General features: G+C 45.7%; 1 pseudogene; it reads right to left on the bottom strand.

Annotated features, from left to right (window-relative positions):
* Positions 1–14884, bottom strand: part of LOC137562066 (uncharacterized) — a 106490-nt pseudogene extending 91606 nt beyond the window's left edge.
* Between the last annotated feature and the right edge of the window lie 4413 nt (positions 14885–19297).

Genomic DNA, 19297 nt, shown 5'->3' with positions numbered 1-19297 from the left:
AGTTTAGGTGTGATAAGTTTAGGTGTGATAAGTTTAGGCATGAAAAGTTTAGTTGTGATAAGTTTAGGCATGATAAGTTTAAGCACCAACTGCGTTAGAACCGCAGTGCACAGCTGATCAAAAGTTTTGCGCTAGCAAAGTCTGGTGCACTTCGCATAGAGTTTAATGGCGCTGCTTTGCGTGCGGGACTTTGCGCGCTAACTACACTTATCTAAACTTATCACGCCTAAACTTATCACGCCTAAACTGGCTTTTCACCAGCGTGGTGCAATGGTTACCACGCCTAAAGTCTCTAACTGGGTTAGCACCGCTTTGTGAATCGAGCCCTATGTCTGCATCCAACTTTGTGCAGATGGCGTCTTTCATGCTGTCCAGCCTGTTGAGGGACCCCGGTATAAAAAACTCAAGGGGAATGAGCTGTACTGGGTGGCCACACTACTAGACCCTCGGTATAGGCACAAAGTGGTGAACATGTTACCAAGTCACCTGAAGGCAGAAAGGATGCAGCACCTGCAGAACAAGCTGGCAAGTATGCTTTACAATGCGTATAAGGGTGATGTCACAGCACAACGCAATAAAGGTACCACTGCCAGTAATCCTTCTCCCATGTCCTTGCAGGCAAGGACAGGACGCTCCGGCGATCTCATGGTGATGTTGGACATGCCGACATTCTTTAGTCAAATTCCTCCCCTTAGCCCTTCTGGATCTACCCTCCACCAACGCCTGGACCAGCAGGTAGACAACTACCTGGCCTTAAGTGTGGCTGTAGACACTGTTAGCAGCAATGAACCCTTGGACTACTGGGTGTGCAGGCTTGACCTGTGGCCAGAGCTGTCCCAATTTGCCATCCAACTTCTGTCTTGTCCTGCCTCAAGCGTCCTGTCAGAAAGGACCTTCAGTGCAGCTGGAGGCATGAGAGGAGAAGTCTCCTAAGTCACAAAAGTGTTCCGTACCTCACCTTTATCAAAATGAATGAAGCATGGATCCCGGAGGGCTACTGCCCGCCCGAAGACTAAGTCAGTCCCCACATAGCAACTCTGCCTGCAGGCCACTTGCCTTCTCCGCCACCACCAACAGGGTCCAGGTCTCCAGGTGGATTCCTGAATTTTTAAGGCCACTGCTAGTAGCGGCCGCTATACTAATTTTTCTGGTGCGTGTACATGCCTGCCTAATTTTCCGGCTGCAGTGCAGCTGCAACAACAAAACAAAAGGCATGTACATCTGCCCATTCCCCTTCGTGATCATTACCTTGCCGCGATGAAGGGGCTTGCATATCACAATGATGCAATGACCGCCGGCTATATGAGTGTCTTGGGAGGTGGCACACCAAAGATAATAAGGTTGTTGCTTCATTGTGGACAGACCAAATTTGATCAGCTGGACAGTCACTGTTGTTCTATCATTGAGCTACCACAGCCCGGCGACCATATGGGCTTGAAAACCGCCACGGCCTGCACTCTCGCCATGGTGCGCACCAATCCAGCATGGCCGTCACTACAAAAACAGCTGTTTGCTGTGCATTACACAGTGAGTTTGGTGTGTCAGTGTGAAGCAGTACTCTAATTACACTCCCTGATTGATGTATACACATGCAAGATGTTTTAAAGCACTTTAGGCCTGCAATTTAGCATTCAATGTGATTTCTGCCCTTAAAACGCTGCTTTGCGTCAAATCCAGATTTTCCCCGGGACTTTTGGCGTCTATCCCACTCATCCATGCAAAAACTCAGATGTTAGACCCCTTGAAACATCTTTTCCATCACTTTTGTGGCCAGCATAAGTGTTTCTAGTTTTCAAAGTTCGCCTCCCCATTGAAGTTTATTGCAGTTCGCGAAAGTTCGCGCGAACCAAACCTTTTGCGGACGTTCACAAACCCGGTTCGCGAACTGAAAATCGGAGGTTCGGGCCATCTCTATATGCAAGCCCCTTCACCGCGGCAAGGTAACGATCACAAAGGCGAATTGGCACATGTACATGCGTTTTGTTTTGTTGTTGCAACTGCAGTGCAGCCAGAAAAATTAGGCAGGCATGTACACGCACCAGAAAAATTATTAAACGGCCGCTGCTAGCATCTGCCTGGTGTCCTGGACCCTGTTGGTCGTGGCGGAGAAGGCAGTCAAGCGGCCTGCAGGCAGAGATGCTGTGTGGGGAGCGACATAGTCTTGGGGCAGGCAGTCACACGGCATGCAGGCAGAGATTCTGTGTGTGGGGACTGACTTAGTCTTTGGGCGGGCAGTAGCCCTCCGGGATCCATGCCTCGTTCATTTTGATAAAGGTGATGTACTGAACACTTTTGTGACTTGTCTTCTCAGTGACACTGCCTCTAGCTGCGCTGAAGGTCCTTTCTGACCGGACGCTTGAGGCAGGGCAAGACAGAAGTTGGATGGCAAATTGGGACAGTTTTGGCCACAGGTCAAGCCTGTGCACCCAGTGGTCCAATGGTTCATCGCTGCTCACAGTGTCTACATCCACACTTAAGGCCAGGTAGTCGGCTACCTGCCGGTCGAGGCATTGGTAGAGGGTGGATCCGGAAGGGCTAAGGCGAGGCGTTGGACTAAAGAATGTCCGCATGTCCGACAACACCATAAGATCGCTGGAGCGTCCTGTCCTTGCCTGCGTGGACATGGGAGAAAGATTACTGGCAGTGGTACCTATATTGCGTTGTGCTGTGACATCACCCTTAAATGCGTTGTAAAGCAAAGTTGCCAGCTTGTTCTGCAAGTGCTGCATCCTTTCTGCCTTCTGGTGATTTGGCAACATTTCTGCCACTTTGTGCCTATACCGAGGGTCTAATAGCGTTGCCACCCAGTACAGCTCATTCCCCTTGAGTTTTTTTTATACGGAGGTCCCTCAACAGGCTGGACAGCATGAAAGACACCATCTGCACAAATTTGGATCCAGGCGTACTATCCATCTCCTCTTGCTCTTCCTCAGTGATGTCAGGTAAGTTCTCCTTCTCCCCCCAGCCACGAACAATACCACAGGAACTTTGAGCAGCACAAGCCCCCTGCGATGCCTGCTGTGGTTGTTCTTCTGCCGCCGCCTCCTCCTCCAAAAAAACACCTTCCTCACCATCCGAGTCTGTCTCCTCTTCCCCACACGACTCTTCCTCCTCCTCCTCCCCCCTCTGTGCTGCCACAGGTGTTGAGGAAACATCTAGTTCTGATGAGAATTGATCCCAAAACGCTTCCTCCTGTAGCTGTTCCTGTTCACGCTCCTCCACAGCTTGATCCACCACTCTACGCACGGCAAGCTGCAGGAAGAAAGCGTATGGGATCAAGTCACTGATGGTGCCTTCACTGCGACTCACCATGTTTGTCACCTCCTCAAACGGCCGCATGAGCCTGCAGGAATTTCGCATGAGTGTCCAGTTCTTGGGCCAGAACATCCCCATCTCCCCAGACTGTGTCCTTCTAGTGTAGTTGTAGAGATGCTGGGTGATGGCTTTCTCCAATCCTAGCAATCGAGAGAACATAAGAAGGGTCGAATTCCAGCAAGTCGGGCTATCGCAAATCAGGCGTCTCACCGGCAACTTGTTTCTGCGCTGAATATTGGCAAAGTGTGCCATGGCCTTATAAGACTGCCTGAAATGCCCATACAACTTCCTGGCCTGCTTCAGGACGCCCTGTAAGCCTGGGAACTTCGACACAAATCTCTGAATTATGAGATTCAGCACATGTGCCATGCAGAACATGTGTCATTCCCAAATTCAAAATGGAAATGAGATTGCTGCCATTGTCACACACCACGTTGCCAATTTCCAGTTGGTGCGGGGTCAGCCACTGATCCACCTGATTGTTACGAGCAGCCAGGAGAGCTTCTCCAGTGTGACTCTCCGCTTTGAGGCAAGACATGTCTAAGATGGCATGACACCGTTGTACCTGGCATGCTGCACAGGCCCTGGGGAGCTGGGGCTGTGCAGCTGGAGAGGAGATTGCAGCACCAGTAGAGTTGAACTGCCACTCAGCCAAGGAGGAGGAGGAGGATGATGACAGCGAAGAGGATGTAGCAGGAGGAAAGGAGGTGGCAGGAGGCCTGCCTGCAAGCCGTGGAGGTGTCACAAGTTGGTCTGCTGCACAGCCACGTACTCCCTGCTTGTCAGCGGTCACCAGGTTGACCAAATGGGCTGTGTAAGTAATGTACCTGCCCTGACCGTGCTTGGTAGACCAGGCATCCCTGGTCAGATGGACCCTTGACCCAACGCTGTGTGCCAGAGATGACACCACTTGCCTCTCAACTTCACGGTACAGTTTGGGTATCGCATTTTTAGAGAAATAATAATGGCCTGGTATCTTCCACTGCGGTGTCCCAATGGCCACAAATCTACGGAAGGCCTCAGAGTCCACCAGCTGGTATGGTAACAGCTGGTCGAGCTAACAGTTCCGCCAAGCCAGCTGTCAGGTGTCGGGCAAGGGGGTGACTGGCAGAAATTGGCTTCTTCCGCTCAAAAATTTCCTTCACAGACACCTGGCTGCTGTGAGTAGAGGAGCAGGAACCGCTCAAGGTCAGAGGCAGAATGGAGGAGGGTGGCTGTGAAGGTGCAAGGGAGAAAGCGGCTGAAGAAGATAATGCACCTGAAGGAGAAAGAGGAGAAGGAGGGTGGCTTTTCTTTTGTATGCTGCTTTTCCTCTGGTGCACTTCCCATTGCTGTTTGTGCCTTTTCTCCATGTTCCGGAGTTGATGGGATGTGCCTTCTTCTGAGCACTGTACTTTGGTCCAGGGCCGCACAAAATCCCATCAGCACGACCTCGAACAGACCTGCCGGGTGGCCTTCCTCTGGGTCTGCCTCTACCTGTTTTGTCCATATCGGGGGGGATGAAGTGAAAGGTATGCACTGACTTGACTAATACATTGTGCAGTCACACAGGTGCAGTTAACAGGTATGCACGGAGTGGTATATCCCACTGCGTGCGGTCACATAGGTGGGTGGGTGCACTGAACAACAGGTAGGTATATGCAGTGATGGGTATTACAAATGTGCACCTGTCTCAAATACACACACACACGTACCGTGAACAGGTACAGTGACTGGTGGTATTAAATATCACACTGTGTGTGTTCACGTGGGTAGGTGGGTGCACTGAACAACAGGTAGGTATATGCAGTGATGGTTATTAAATGTGCAGCTGTCATACACAAACACACGTACCGTGAACATGTACAGTGACTGGTGGTATTAAATATCACACTGCGTGTGCTCACGTGGGTAGGTGTGTGCACTGAACAACAGGTAGGTATATGCAGTGGTCATGGGTATTACAAATGTGCACCTGTCACACACATGTACCATGAACAGGTACAGTGACTGGTGGTATTAAATATCACACTTCGTGCGCTCACGTGGGTAGGTGGGTGCACTGAACAATAGGTAGGTATATGCAGTGATGGGTATTACAAATGTGCACCTGTCACACACACACGTACCGTGAACAGGTACAGTGACTGGTGGTATTAAATATCACACTCCAAACAGGTGCAGTGATTGGAATGGGATTACAAGTGTTCAGCTGCCTGTCACACACACAGGTAGTCACTGAATGTGCTGGGCCTGGCAGTGGCACAGTAGGAATTACCCCCAAGGCAATCTGCGACTGGCTGACAGGGCTGTATATAATGCAAGTGGGCCACACAAAAAAAAAAAAACAAATAGATCACAAGAACAAGATTAGCTCTCAAAAGAGCTGTTGTGGGGTGCTTTTTTAGCAATAAGAATCAGCAAGGAGCAAGCTAACAAGCCTACAAGAGCTTAACTAAGCTTTCCCTATGAGTCTGCAGGAGCTCTCCCTTCTGTAATTACTGCAGGCACACAAGTGAGTAAAATGCCTGACGCTGCCTGCCTTTTGTAAGGGGGGTGGAGCTCCAGGAGGGAATGTAGCCTGATTGGCTACCCTGTGCCTGCTGACTGTGATGTAGAGAGTCAAAGTTGACCCTAATGATGTAGTATAGGAGGCGGGACGAACCTCCATAAAGTTTGCGCTCGTTCACGAACGTCACAGAACTCTGCGTGAATAAGTTTGCGGTCGAACCGTTTGGGCCATCTCTACCTGCATCCTCTTAATCAGTCAGCGCTCCCCCACCTCTGACCCCACCGCTGCCCGCCTCCGTGAGCTTCCTCCAATCATAAGCTAAGCCGCGACCCAGGAAGTAATTCCCTGGTTGCGGCTTAGCTTCCGATTGGAGAAAGCACGGAGGCGGGCAGCGGTGGGGACAAAGACGGGGAGAGCAGGTAGAATAAAAACCTGCAGGTAAATAGAAGGCTAGTGACAAGGAGATTGTCGCTAGCCTGGTGCTTTTTTCAGGGGGGCACAGCAGACCCGGGGGGGGGGACCCCAGGTGGAGTAGAAGTGACAATAGAGTAACACAAAGGCATTTGATTGTGCACAGAACATGCCTCTGTGTTCTCTTAAGATTTAAAATACCCGCCTCGGGCTCCTTGCCGCTAACCCCAAGCTACAATCGGGGCAGAAAACCGCAGCTCAAATCGGTAACCTCGACCTACACTTGGGGTAGCTGCCAGAGGTTCTATGCAGAACAATGCGTGCAGCGGGCATTTCAACTCACCTCCCGGGGATCCTGACGTCGGCCGCCATTCTTCTTCCTCTCTTCTGAGCCTCTGCTTCCATCTGGTGAGATTGCCATCTGTCGTCATAACAACAGCCGTCAATCTCACTATAGGGTTACAGTGCCACCTGGAGGACGGAGGGAAAACTGCAGCGCTGGAGCCCAGGGAGGTGAGTAAGTGCAGGGGCTGCTGAAGACTCTCTTGCGGTATGCATTTTTTTTTCATGTTTTTAAGGTCTTAAAGCACATTAAAAAATTGTACCGCATTTTGGACCCTAAAATCAGATGGAGTCATACCACCAGGGAGGTTAATGTGTCAGTGCAGCAACTGATAATTATTACAGTGCCTGAAGAGGATCTGAAGGTACATACATACAATACATTTGGATGTGTTTGTAATTGCTTTTGCATTGTAACTTTTTTCTTCTGTAGGTGAGGAAGATGCTAATGTGGGTGATAAGCAGTTGTCCAGATTGGATGTTTGTTGTTTTGTTTTTTGCTGACTGCATTTCCCTCGGGTACTGCAGGGGCATATGTCACTAAAGGGCTCATGGAAATTTGAGTGCCCAATAGTAGAATTTTGGTAAATTTATCGACACCTGTGACTCCCAAATTTCCCCACCTTACCGATAACCAATAAATTCAATAGGCCCCTATGGTGACGCCCAAACTTCCATAGATAGCATGCACTTTCATTTACTGCTTCCTCTGCAGGGAGCCTCCTGCTTCCTTCCCCCAGAAACAAGGGGGGGGGGGGCTCTTTTTGGATAGCACATGCCCTTTCACTGAGCCCAACATGATGAATGATCATCACCCATCACTAGCTGTCAGTCACTGCGAGCAGATTATCAGCTGAAACAGCCACACACTTTACTACTTGTGTCACTGACCTTGCAAATGCACAGTAGACTCACAGTATAATCTTTGCAGTAATTGGTACAAACCTCTAATTCTCAGACGTGTCCCAGGACCTCTCTCTAAAATTGTGGTTATATTATTTTTTCCTGTTGAACATCTTCTCATCATCACCAGGCAGTAGAATGTGGTGTTATCAGCCCCATGGAACTCTCGGAGGAGAAGATTGGAGCCATTCAGCAGCCTGGTCTTTCCTCTGTAGTCGGGGAGTATGTAGTCTGGGTCTGGATGGTAGACAAAGGCCACTCCTGTCTCTCCAATTATCCAGTAGACTTCTGTGCGGATAATATCTCTGCCCTGTGGTCCCGTGAAGCTGCAGTTCACTGTGGTCGAATTCTGGAATTCAATTTCTAATGACTGATAAATCTTCAATTCGTATGTCTGCCCTTGGGGTTATACAGCAATTTATTTGAAAAAAACAAAACAAAACAAAAACAGTAATATTTCAAAACAGATTTAGAATAAAGTCCGACTTTAAAGTCTAGCTTCGTTCTACTACAGCTATCACAAGATAAATCATTGTACGATTTTACCACCTCCATGTAGTGTGAGGGCTAACAGATTGTAAATACTATGAGCAAGCAGATTGTATAGGTAAGCTCTCATGCTACATGGTAGCCTATCACATTGGATGTGTGTATGCATCCTAAGTTGTGCTCTTAAAGTCCTAAAAATAGGTATTTAGCTTTGTTTTTAAGTTATAACTATCAGATACATCTCAAAACATGTTATTATTAACTGACTTTGAATGGTAGACTGACAGCCTTGATGGCCTCTGGAGTACCCTGTGTGAGCTTAAAGGGAACTGAGCACAAGGATTTTTTTTTTTTGTAAAAATGCTCTTACCCACTAATGGAGTGTGCTGTTGTGGGGGGTGGGTTGAATCTTACAAGATTTGGCAGTGACGGTCACTCCTGGAAGAACATGGTGGATCCCATTCCCATATGGACTGGGGACCAGAGGAGCAGCACTCTATAGGTATGTGTTGAGGCTCACCCCCAACTCCCCCCGCCTCCAAAGGCACACAACATTTACGGGGAGGTTATGGATGGTAGACAAAGGCCACTCCTGTCTCTCCAATTATCCAGTAGACTTCTGTGCGGATAATATCTCTGCCCTGTGGTCCCGTGAAGCTGCAGTTCACTGTGGTCGAATTCTGGAATTCAATTTCTAATGGCTGATAAATCTTCAATTCGTATGTCTGCCCTTGGGGTTATACAGCAATTTATTTGAAAAAAACAAAACAAAACAAAAACAGTAATATTTCAAAACAGATTTAGAATAAAGTCCGACTTTAAAGTCTAGCTTCGTTCTACTACAGCTATCACAAGATAAATCATTGTACGATTTTACCACCTCCATGTAGTGTGAGGGCTAACAGATTGTAAATACTATGAGCAAGCAGATTGTATAGGTAAGCTCTCATGCTACATGGTAGCCTATCACATTGGATGTGTGTATGCATCCTAAGTTGTGCTCTTAAAGTCCTAAAAATAGGTATTTAGCTTTGTTTTTAAGTTATAACTATCAGATACATCTCAAAACATGTTATTATTAACTGACTTTGAATGGTAGACTGACAGCCTTGATGGCCTCTGGAGTACCCTGTGTGAGCTTAAAGGGAACTGAGCACAAGGATTTTTTTTTTTTGTAAAAATGCTCTTACCCACTAATGGAGTGTGCTGTTGTGGGGGGTGGGTTGAATCTTACAAGATTTGGCAGTGACGGTCACTCCTGGAAGAACATGGTGGATCCCATTCCCATATGGACTGGGGACCAGAGGAGCAGCACTCTATAGGTATGTGTTGAGGCTCACCCCCAACTCCCCCCGCCCCCAAAGGCACACAACATTTACGGGGAGGTTATCCCCCCCCCCCCCTCCTGGTGGTTTGTTGCCTTTTAGCCTGAGCTCTAGATCATTTAAATTTATACCTACCTATAATTTGGAGCTCTGGTCCACGAATGATTTGTGTTATTTGCTGAAAGTCCCTACTTGCAGAAATGTCAATTTGCCAACAATACAAGCCTTGGTGTGATCTGGTCACTTTCTCAATCTCGAAAGATAAACTGTTATTTGCGGATATGCAATGCCATGTATCAGCTGTAATGTCACATTCAGATTCATAATGTGAGGCCCGCCCAATGCGGCAAGCATTTTTGTCCTGGATGCTGCGCATTTTCTTACGTGTATCCCTGCTGAGCAATGTCACATTGTCCCCAGGGAAGGCATAGATGACGGGTCGGGTCCCCAGACTCAGCACTTCATCATTATCATCTGACAAAGAATGAGAGGACATTATTACAGAGGTCTCTGTGGAACAAACAATGATGTACTGCAATTTTTTTTTTTTTTGCCAACTAATGCAGTGTAAGTGTCTGGCTTTGTGAGATTCAGGCCCGGATTTACATCACAGGAGCCCATAGGCAGTGTTGCTTGCGAGTTTTCACCAAAGGCAGTTTTGCATTGAAAATACCATTTTTTGATTTCGAGATTTTTTTTGTAAAAATACGCTTAAATGTTTGCATTTTGGCTTTCGAGATTTTCATGTAAATCCGCTAAAATTTTCGCATTTTCGCCTAATAGCTGCCGACTTTCATGGTTAATAGAAAAGCCCCCTTACCAGCTAGAATCACCAAGCTTGCAGGGTATATTAAGGTAAACAGAAATAAAAGATTTTTCAAAAAGACCTTATAGTTTTGGAGAAAATCAATTTTAAAATTATGATAGGAAAAAAGTATACATGTAAAGGAAACCAGAGATGACAGATACTTACCTTTTTATACATACCTGGGGCTTCCTCCAGTCCCATGGGCATGGATCGCTCCCACGCCGCCGTCCTCTGCTGCCTGCAGCTCCGGTATCGGGTTCCTAACTTCTTCCAGTCGCGGCTAGTCTGACGCAAGAGCAAGTGCACCCTCTACGTATCTCTGTGGCAACTGCTGGAGAGAAGCATACATAGCGCACTTCACTTACGTCAGACTGGCCGCGCCTGGAGGAAGTTACGTGGCCCGGTACCGGAGCTGCAGGCAGCAGAGGACGGCAGCGGCGTGGGATCAATCCATGTCCATGGGACTGGAGGAAGGCCCAGGTATGTACAGCATAAAAAGGTAAGTATCTCTTGTTACTGATACACTTTTTTAATGCATTTTTTTATTGACGTTTTGTGTACATACAACTTTACTATATGCATGTAATATAAATTATGCAATGGGCACTGCAGTATAAAGGAGCATTTGAACATTATAACAAACTGGTACATATCTATGCACTGAGTTATAGTAGGAAACAGCCTCTGGTGGATGGTTTGGTTGGATCAGCTCAATCACTGGTTTCCTGGGGAATTGCCCTTCAACTTTGGAAACCAGCAAGAGCTAACATGTGTAAAAGTAAAGCGTTATACAGAGTTACAGGTGATGTTGTCCCTGAGACAATATGTTGGGAGCAAAAACCATCACTTAGTGCAATATAAATGTGATCCTTTATAAGGGATGAATCAGAGAAATGAGACAAAGCAACGCCATAAAACAACAATAATAATAATGTCAACATAAAAAAAAAACTTGTAGCTACAATAATCCAGTAAGATAGTGTCAGATAGTGTCCGCTATGTTTTGTTCTTACCTCAGTCTAAGCATGTCTAAATGCCAAAACCATTTCACTAATGTATTGCCAGTTATAATGGAATTTATTGTGGTTTGTGGTTTATGTCCTTAGGTCCCTCTAGGAGAAGTTTGCATGCAAACATTTGCAGCAAATTCGGTGTGGACCCCCTGGAAACCCAGACGTGAAATTCACTGCACTTTCTTTTGCTATATGTAAATTTACCCTACCATTAGGTTGTTACATTAACTGTCATTTACCGCATTTAAATGTATACTTTTTTCCAATAGTAACTTTAAAATCGATTTGCTCCAAAACCATAAGGTATTTTTGAAAACTTTTTGAAAACTTTTTTTCCCTCTTGTACCCACTGTTTTCCCTAACATATCCTACAACTTTGGTGATTCTAGCTCAAAAGTCAAGAAAGTAGGCAGCTATTAGGCGAAAAATAAAGCTAAGATATCCGGGCAAATTTTCGCTTGTGTAAAATTGACGTCAATGGGCAAAAAAAAAAAAAAAAAAAAAAACACATTTTCACTAAATGCTTTGATGTCAATGGGCATAAGAAAACACATTTTCAAGAAAGTTTGCAATTTTAAGAAAATGTGTATAATGTGAATATTCAATTACACTTTCATAAAAATTAGAGTCAGGCAAAAATACAAATATCGATGCAGAAATGACATTGGACAATGCTTGCCTGTTTTTTTAAAGAAAATGTGTAGTGACACTTTATATTTTAGGACCAAACCCTCCGTATGTACTGAGGCCACCCAAGCTGGCTGCTGCTAATATGTAGGAGGGATTGCTGAATTTCATATGTTGGTTGATTGCTGCATTAAGTATGTGGGGGTGATTGCTGCATTTCACATGTGGGGGTGTTTGATGTATTTCATATGATGTGGTGATTCCTGCTTTTCATATGTTGGAATGATTACTCCTGTTAGAATTTAAGGATGAATTCTGGGCCCTCAGTTACTTTAGATAACTGGTTTTAATAAAAAAAAGACTTGATATGCAGAGTGTATCTTTAAATGAGACTTTCTGGAAGCTCCATACTGAAGGCATATGGAAGGTTGGAGCAGAATGTTTTTTCTTGTAGAAGGCCAGAGAACTTTTATCAGCTCAATATGTACCGACATCTGGGCTGCAACAAGGTAAACAATGGCCAGCGTACAGTAAGTAAATAACATGTTCCTTAGAATAAAAGTAAGAGGTCACTGGAAAATTTTCTAGTGCATGCACAGTCTGGTTATGACATCACAGGCTCAGGCCTGCCAATTACAAGCCTAGCATGTGGACAGCGGAATTCACCCCCCTAGGGGTGGACTCCAGGGTTAACCCTTGACTGGCTGTTTCTAAGGAATGGACAGTCTTGGGGAAACATACTTCTACTTCTAGAGTACTTCTATTCACTTTCTAACTTCCTACAACTTCCCGTGTCTGTATGCTGTACATAGGCTTATACTGTATGCTATAGTGCCTGTACTAGTGTAACGTAGTATAGATGTATTTGAGAGGAACCTGAGTTATTCACAAGGAATAGCTCAAGAGCATGAAATGCTTAAGATGAACTTCATATTCATGCTTTGCTGATTTAACAAAGATAAGATTGCTGATGCACACACCAAATTTTGCCAAATAATAAATTCCTTAAAGTTTAAAGATGTCTATCAGTTCTATCTCCTTTGCTGCTGCTGTGACGAATGTCGAGTTATCTGTAACAAATATGGACGGCACAGCTGCGGCGAACAGCGCTTCCACCGTCGCTGCCTCCGTCCCCCTGCCTAACGCCCGTGCCTCAGGCGTCTAGCACGCCGAGGGCGAGTCTGTCTTCTGCTCACAAGGTTGCACTAGCGCGGGCACGCGCGCATCATCACAACCTTTATGCGGGCAAGAGGGGCGTCAGCTGGCCTACTGGTCGGCTGACGTCAGAGTACGCGCCCGTCCATTCTGATTGGCTGGCGTCGGGGGGGCGTGCCTCTGGGTATTCTCGGCCTCTTAAACACGGAGGCTTCATTCGCAACTTGTCTGCTGTTGCAATCACTTCGTGTTAGCGCACAGACCTTAGTTAGATCTGGTGTGCTTTGATCCGGGAGGAAACCAGAGATTTCACACAGTGATAGGATTTGTGCATTATATTGTTGATTATCTGTTTATGACTCTGGCTCGTTTCTGACTATTCTTACTCTCTAGTGATTCTGTACCTTTGCCCATCTGATCTTGTTACCAACTCTGCCTGTAAATCGTTACCTCTCTCTGCTCAGTGATTCTGTATTTTAGCCCATCTGATATTGCTGCCGACTCTGCCTGTAACCTTTACTTCTCTGCCTTCCGATTTTGTACTGTATCTGTTTGTCTGTTACCGACTCGATTAGTCTGACCTTTCTACTCACCAGTGAGCCCTTGTCACTGGTGAGGTGTTTGCTGTACTGACAGTGCCCACCAGCTCCTCTGGTGAGGTATAGTCAAATCTGTCAGTACTTACTGTTTGCACCAATCACTGCACTCATTACAATAAAGTGTGACTAAGGTCTCGATATTCTCTGTGTTGCTATATTTGTATTATTGGTGATTCTGCAGATCACCATATAATCAGATATAGTATCTGCATTATTGGTGATACTGCAGATCACCAAATAATCAGAATCTTGTTATTGCTGACACCAATCGTTACATTATCACAGGTTCTGTGATATAGTGTCGAACAAATGTGTGGTGTTGTTGCCCATAGCAACCAACAGATACAGTATTTATTACAACTCCATCTCATATGTGGCGGGAATTGTTGTGTTTTATTTATGGGGTAAATGCTGTATAAAATGTGTAGTATAATTGTTGCATTTCATACAGGTGAGTGATTGCTGCATTTCACATGTTAAGTGATTAACTGCACTTAATATGTAAGGTAGTTGCTGCACTACATATGTGAGGTGATTGCAGCACTTCATTTGTGGAGTAATTGCTGTATTGTATATGTGAGTGAATTGCTGCATTTCATATGTGGGGGTGATTGCTGGACTTCATATGTGAGGTAATTGCTGATAATCATTTTTGGGGGCTTTGTGGCATTTCATTTGTGGGGATGATCGCTGCTTTTTATATGTGGGGTCCTGTTGTCAATGGCACTCAGTGGATTCTTTTCAGATGCATGCAAGGTGAGTTATTTTTATCTAACTTTATAAAACAAACCAACCACATGGCCCTTTGAAGAATCGGTGGCGTTGGAGCAGAAGGCATCCTCACAACATTTGCTTTAGGTAGCAAAAAGCTTAAAATCTGTCCTGTGTTCACCTAAGCATTGGTGTTATTTTTGGCAACCCTGACATTCAGACATAGCAGCGTGCTTGAATCTCCCTGATGTATTTACAGACACTTTTTGCCAATGTCCATCTTTTGCAGAAATGACCAAAAAATGAAACCATATTGATGTATTCAGTCTTGGCTTACCTGTCAGTAGAAGCTGAGTGCCCCATGGACTTTGCCACGCTTGATTTGATTTGGCTTGAGTGTAGAGCTGTATGCGACAGCAGTAATATTTGGCATCGGCCTTGATGATGTTGGCTAAGGTTAGTGATATTGTTCTGTTTCTTTGATCCAGATTCACACTCAGTCGTCTCTTATAGTCACGGGACACGGACTTTGTCTTATTGTTATAAATCTCACCCTTGTTACAGAAATGTATATTGCTTGCTCTCACTATGACATTTACAGACGTGATTGTGCTCTCTTCTTCAGGAAATGCATAGTGACAGGGGATGGTGACGGCTCCTTCCACTGCGGCTTCAGTTCTCACAGGCTGATCCATGCAATCATAACGGTTATTTAAAGCATTTCCAAACTTCTACTCGATCTGTATTTTAAAAGCTTGGCGGATGAGCTTATTGTCCCTTGGCTACTGTATTACAAAGGACTAAGGGACATGATTTGTGTTTTGGGCCCTGGGGTGGCATTCCAACTTCCCCCTCTCCTGTAACTGCCGCTCTCCCTTCCCTCCCCCGCCACTCCTGTTACCTTGTTATGAGCTGGCAGCTGCTTTTTCCATTAGAGTCCCAGCCGGCTCCCTCTCCTCCGTGAGTGATGTCATACCTCTCTTACAGCAGTGCGCCCTGAGGCTGCTGTGAAGTGGAAGGAAGCAGGACCACGGTTCCCCTGGTAATGGCGATATACATCACCGCTACAGGAAGCCGTTCTCCTGATTCCTTCCGCTTCACAGCAGCCGCAGGACGCACTGCTGTCAGAGATATATGACATCACACACGAAGGAGGGGGAGGGGGGGGACTCTAATGGAGAAAGCAGCCGCCAGCTCATGACAAGGTAACATGAGAGGTGGCCGTGGGGGGAGGGGGAACAGGCACTGGGGCAACTATACTAGCTAACTATAGTGGGACAACTATACTACCTATACTGGGGGCAACTATAATAGCTAAATATAGTGAGACAACTATATTATTATTATTATTATTATTATTATTGATTTATAAAGCCCCAACATATTCCGTGGCGCTGTACAAAGTAAGAAACAAACATGGGGTACATAATAATACAGACAATGGTGTACACCAATATACAAGATACATAATTAGTGACAAAATACAAAGAATGATACAAAATACAAATTATAGAATTGGTAATGACAGTGATAAAATTAACATGATGAATAAAATGTATAATGGTTACCAAGACACAAAAGGGGGAGAGAGCCCTGCCCTTGCGAGCTTACAATCTAAAGGGAATGGGGGGAAACAAGAGGAGGGGTAGTATGCAGCAAATATATAGAGGCAGTGTGTTTTAGGATACCTAGTAGGAGTGCAATTTGGTCTTAGTACAAAGGGAAGTGGCCTAAGGTAGAGCATATGCTTGTCGGAACAAGTGTGTTTTTAGAGAGCGTTTAAAGGTAGCAAAGGTTGGCGAGTGACGGATGTGTTGTGGGAGGGCATTCCAGAGGAGGGGTGAAGCGCGTGCGAAGTCTTGTAAACGTGAATGTGAGGAGTTGATTCTAGAGGAGGACAACAGAAGATCATGTGCCGATCTGAGATTGCGATTGGGTTTGTATCTGGAGATTAATGAGGATATGTACCGGGGGGAGAGATCGTGGAGAGCTTTGTAGGTTAGGGTTAGGAGTTTGAACTGAATCCTCTGGTTAATTGGCAGCCAGTGAAGAGCTTGACAAAGAGGGTCGGCAGAGGAAGAACGAGAAGAGAGATGAATGAGACGAGCAGCTGAGTTCAGTACTGACTGGAGCGGGGCCAGTTTGATAGACGGTAGTCCACAAAGTAGTACGTTGCAGTAGTCCAGACGAGAAATTATGAGAGCATGTATTAACATTTTAGTTGTGTCTTGAGTGAGAAAGGGACGGATGCGAGATATGTTTTTGAGTTGGAGATGGCAGGAGCTGGTTATGGAGTGAACATGAGGAATAAAAGAGAGAGATGAATCGAATATCACCCCCAAGCACCGAGCTTTGGGAACTGAAGTTATGGGAGTGTTATTAACATTTATTGTTACTTCAGGCAGGGAGGTGGACAGAGACGGTGGAAAAATTATTAGTTCCGTTTTACTCATGTTAAGTTTTAGGAAGCGAGAGGACATGAAGGAGGATATAGCAGACAAGCAGTTAGGAACACGTTTAAGGAGGGAGTTAAGGTCTGGGGCAGAGAGGTACAGTTGTGTATCGTCTGCATAGAGGTGGTATTGAAACCCGAATGAGTTGATTAAATCACCAAGACCATGCATGTAGATGGAAAAGAGGAGGGGACCAAGGACAGAGCCTTGGGGAACCCCGACAGACAGAGCATGAGGAGAAGAGATCTGATCTGAGTAGGAGACTGTGAAGGACCTTCCAGAGAGGTAGGAAGATAACCATGTGAGAGCAAGGCCCTTTATTCCGACATTTGAAAGTATTTGTAGGAGTAAGGTGTGGTCGACAGTATCAAATGCTGATGACAGGTCAAGAAGGATGAGTATGGAAAATTGACCTTTGGATTTGGCTGTAAGAAGGTCATTGGCCACTTTGGTAAGGGCTGTTTCCGTGGAGTGGTTAGAGCGAAAGCCAGACTGGAACTGATCAAGTAGGGAGTTAGCAGATAAATAATGGCTTAATTCTGCATGTATATGGCGTTCAAGTAGTTTGGATGCAAATGAGAGAAGTGACACTGGGCGGTAGTTGGCAAGTGTGGTAGGATCTAGAGAGGGTTTTTTAAGTAGTGGTGTCACAACAGCTTTTTTGAGTGGGGACGGAAAGATGCCAGTAGAGAGGGAGAGGTTAAATAGCGTTGTTAGTGCAGGCAAGAGAGATGAGGATAGCTGCGGAATGAAATGGGAGGGAATAGGATCCAAAGAACAGGTGGTTAGATTAGCTTTGGCAATTTTAGAGGAAAGAGAGTGTTCAGAGAGTGGAGAGAAGGCAGTTAGAGAACAGTCAATGAGAGGTGTGGAGGTGGGATTTGAGGGCCGCATGGAGAATTCACTTCTGATTTTGTCAATTTTATCAGTGAAGTATGTTGCAAATTCTTCAGCTGATAAGCAAGATGAAGGAGGAGGAGGAGGGGGATGGAGAATGGAGTTGAAGGTGCTGAACAAGCGTTTTGGATTGTGTAAATGGGCGGATATTAGGGAAGAAAAATAGGACTTTTTTGCCACAGAGAGTGTGTTTCTGAAGTTGTTCAATGCAATTTTATATAAGATGAAGTCCTCACTTGTGTTACTTTTCCTCCAGCGCCGTTCAGCTGCTCTAGAGCATCTTTTTAACTGTTTAGTGGTTTTGGTCATCCAGGGTTGGCGACAGACATGGTGAGGGCGGGCCTTGACGAGGGGGGTGAAGTCATCCATGACTTTTGTAATGGAGCTGTTGTAGTGTATAGCAGCCGAGTCTGGGTCAGTGAAGGATTGTTTGAGGAGAGGTGCCAGGGCATCAGAGACAGTTTGAATGTCAAGATTGCGATAGTTTCTTCGAGTATGTGAGCGTGCTTGTGCCAGGGTGGTAGGAAAAGAGGAGGAGAGAGAGAAGCTAAGTAGGTTATGGTCAGAGAGTGGTAGTGGATCATTAGTAAAGTCAGTGACAGAGCAGAGACGAGTGAATACAAGGTCAAGCGTATGGCCAACAGTGTGGGTTGAGGTAGAGGACCACTGAGACAAGCCATAGGAGGAAGTGAGTGATAGAAGTTTTTTGGAGACAGTGTTATTGGTGTCAATAGGAATGTTAAAATCACCCATGATGATGGTAGGGATGTCAGAGGAGAGGAACTGGAGAAGCCATGCAGAGAAATGGTCCAAGAAAACAGAAGCAGGGCCTGGAGGGCGGTAAATAACTGCAATTTGGAGGTTCAAGGGAGAGTATAGACGGACTGCATGGACTTCAAAGGATGGCAGGGAGAGAGAGGGAATAGGAGTAAGAGGCTTGAAGGAGCATTTGTCTGAGTGGAGAATGCCCACACCACCACCATGCTTATTCCCACCTCTAGGAGTGTGGCTAAAGCGGAAACCTCCATAGGAGAGGGCGGCAGGTGAGACTGTGTCAGAAGGGGTCAGCCAGGTTTCAGTGATCCCAAAGAATGTGAAAGCATTGGAAATGAAAAGATCATGGATGAAGGGCAGTTTGTTGCAGACTGAGCGGGCATTCCAGAGGGCAGCCGAGATCGGAGGGGGTGTAGGGGGAAGGAGTGGAATATTAATAAGGTTACAGTAAGAGGGAGGGAAATTTGATTTATTGCAAACAGTGTGATTAGCAGGGGGGAGTGGGGGTCCAGGGTTAGGTGAAATGTCCCCAGCAACAAGGAGGAGGAGTAGGCAGATATAGCGGAGCAGCAGTTGTGGTGTAGACTTATATTTAGACTTACCTATACTGGGGACAACTATATTAGCTAACTATAGTGGGACAACTATACTACCTATACTGGGGGCAACTACTGTATACTAGGTAATTATAGTGGGACAACTATACTACCTATACTGGGGGCAACTATATTAGCTAACTATAGTGGGACAACTATACTACCTATACTGCGGCAACTATACTATCTATACTGGGACAACTTAACCATACTAGCTACCTGCTTATACTGGGGAAACTATACTACCTATACTGCAGCAAACTATGCTATTTATACTAGGGCAACTATACTAGCTAACTATACTGGGGCAACTATACTACCTATACTGCAGCAAACTATACTATTTATACTGGGGCAACTATACTAGCTAACTATACTGGGGCAACTA

The sequence above is a fragment of the Hyperolius riggenbachi genome, chromosome 3, assembly GCF_040937935.1.
Source record: "Hyperolius riggenbachi isolate aHypRig1 chromosome 3, aHypRig1.pri, whole genome shotgun sequence".
NCBI lineage: Eukaryota > Metazoa > Chordata > Amphibia > Anura > Hyperoliidae > Hyperolius > Hyperolius riggenbachi.
Note: the sequence above shows the minus strand (reverse complement) of the source record. Positions and strands in the feature narration are given on the sequence as shown.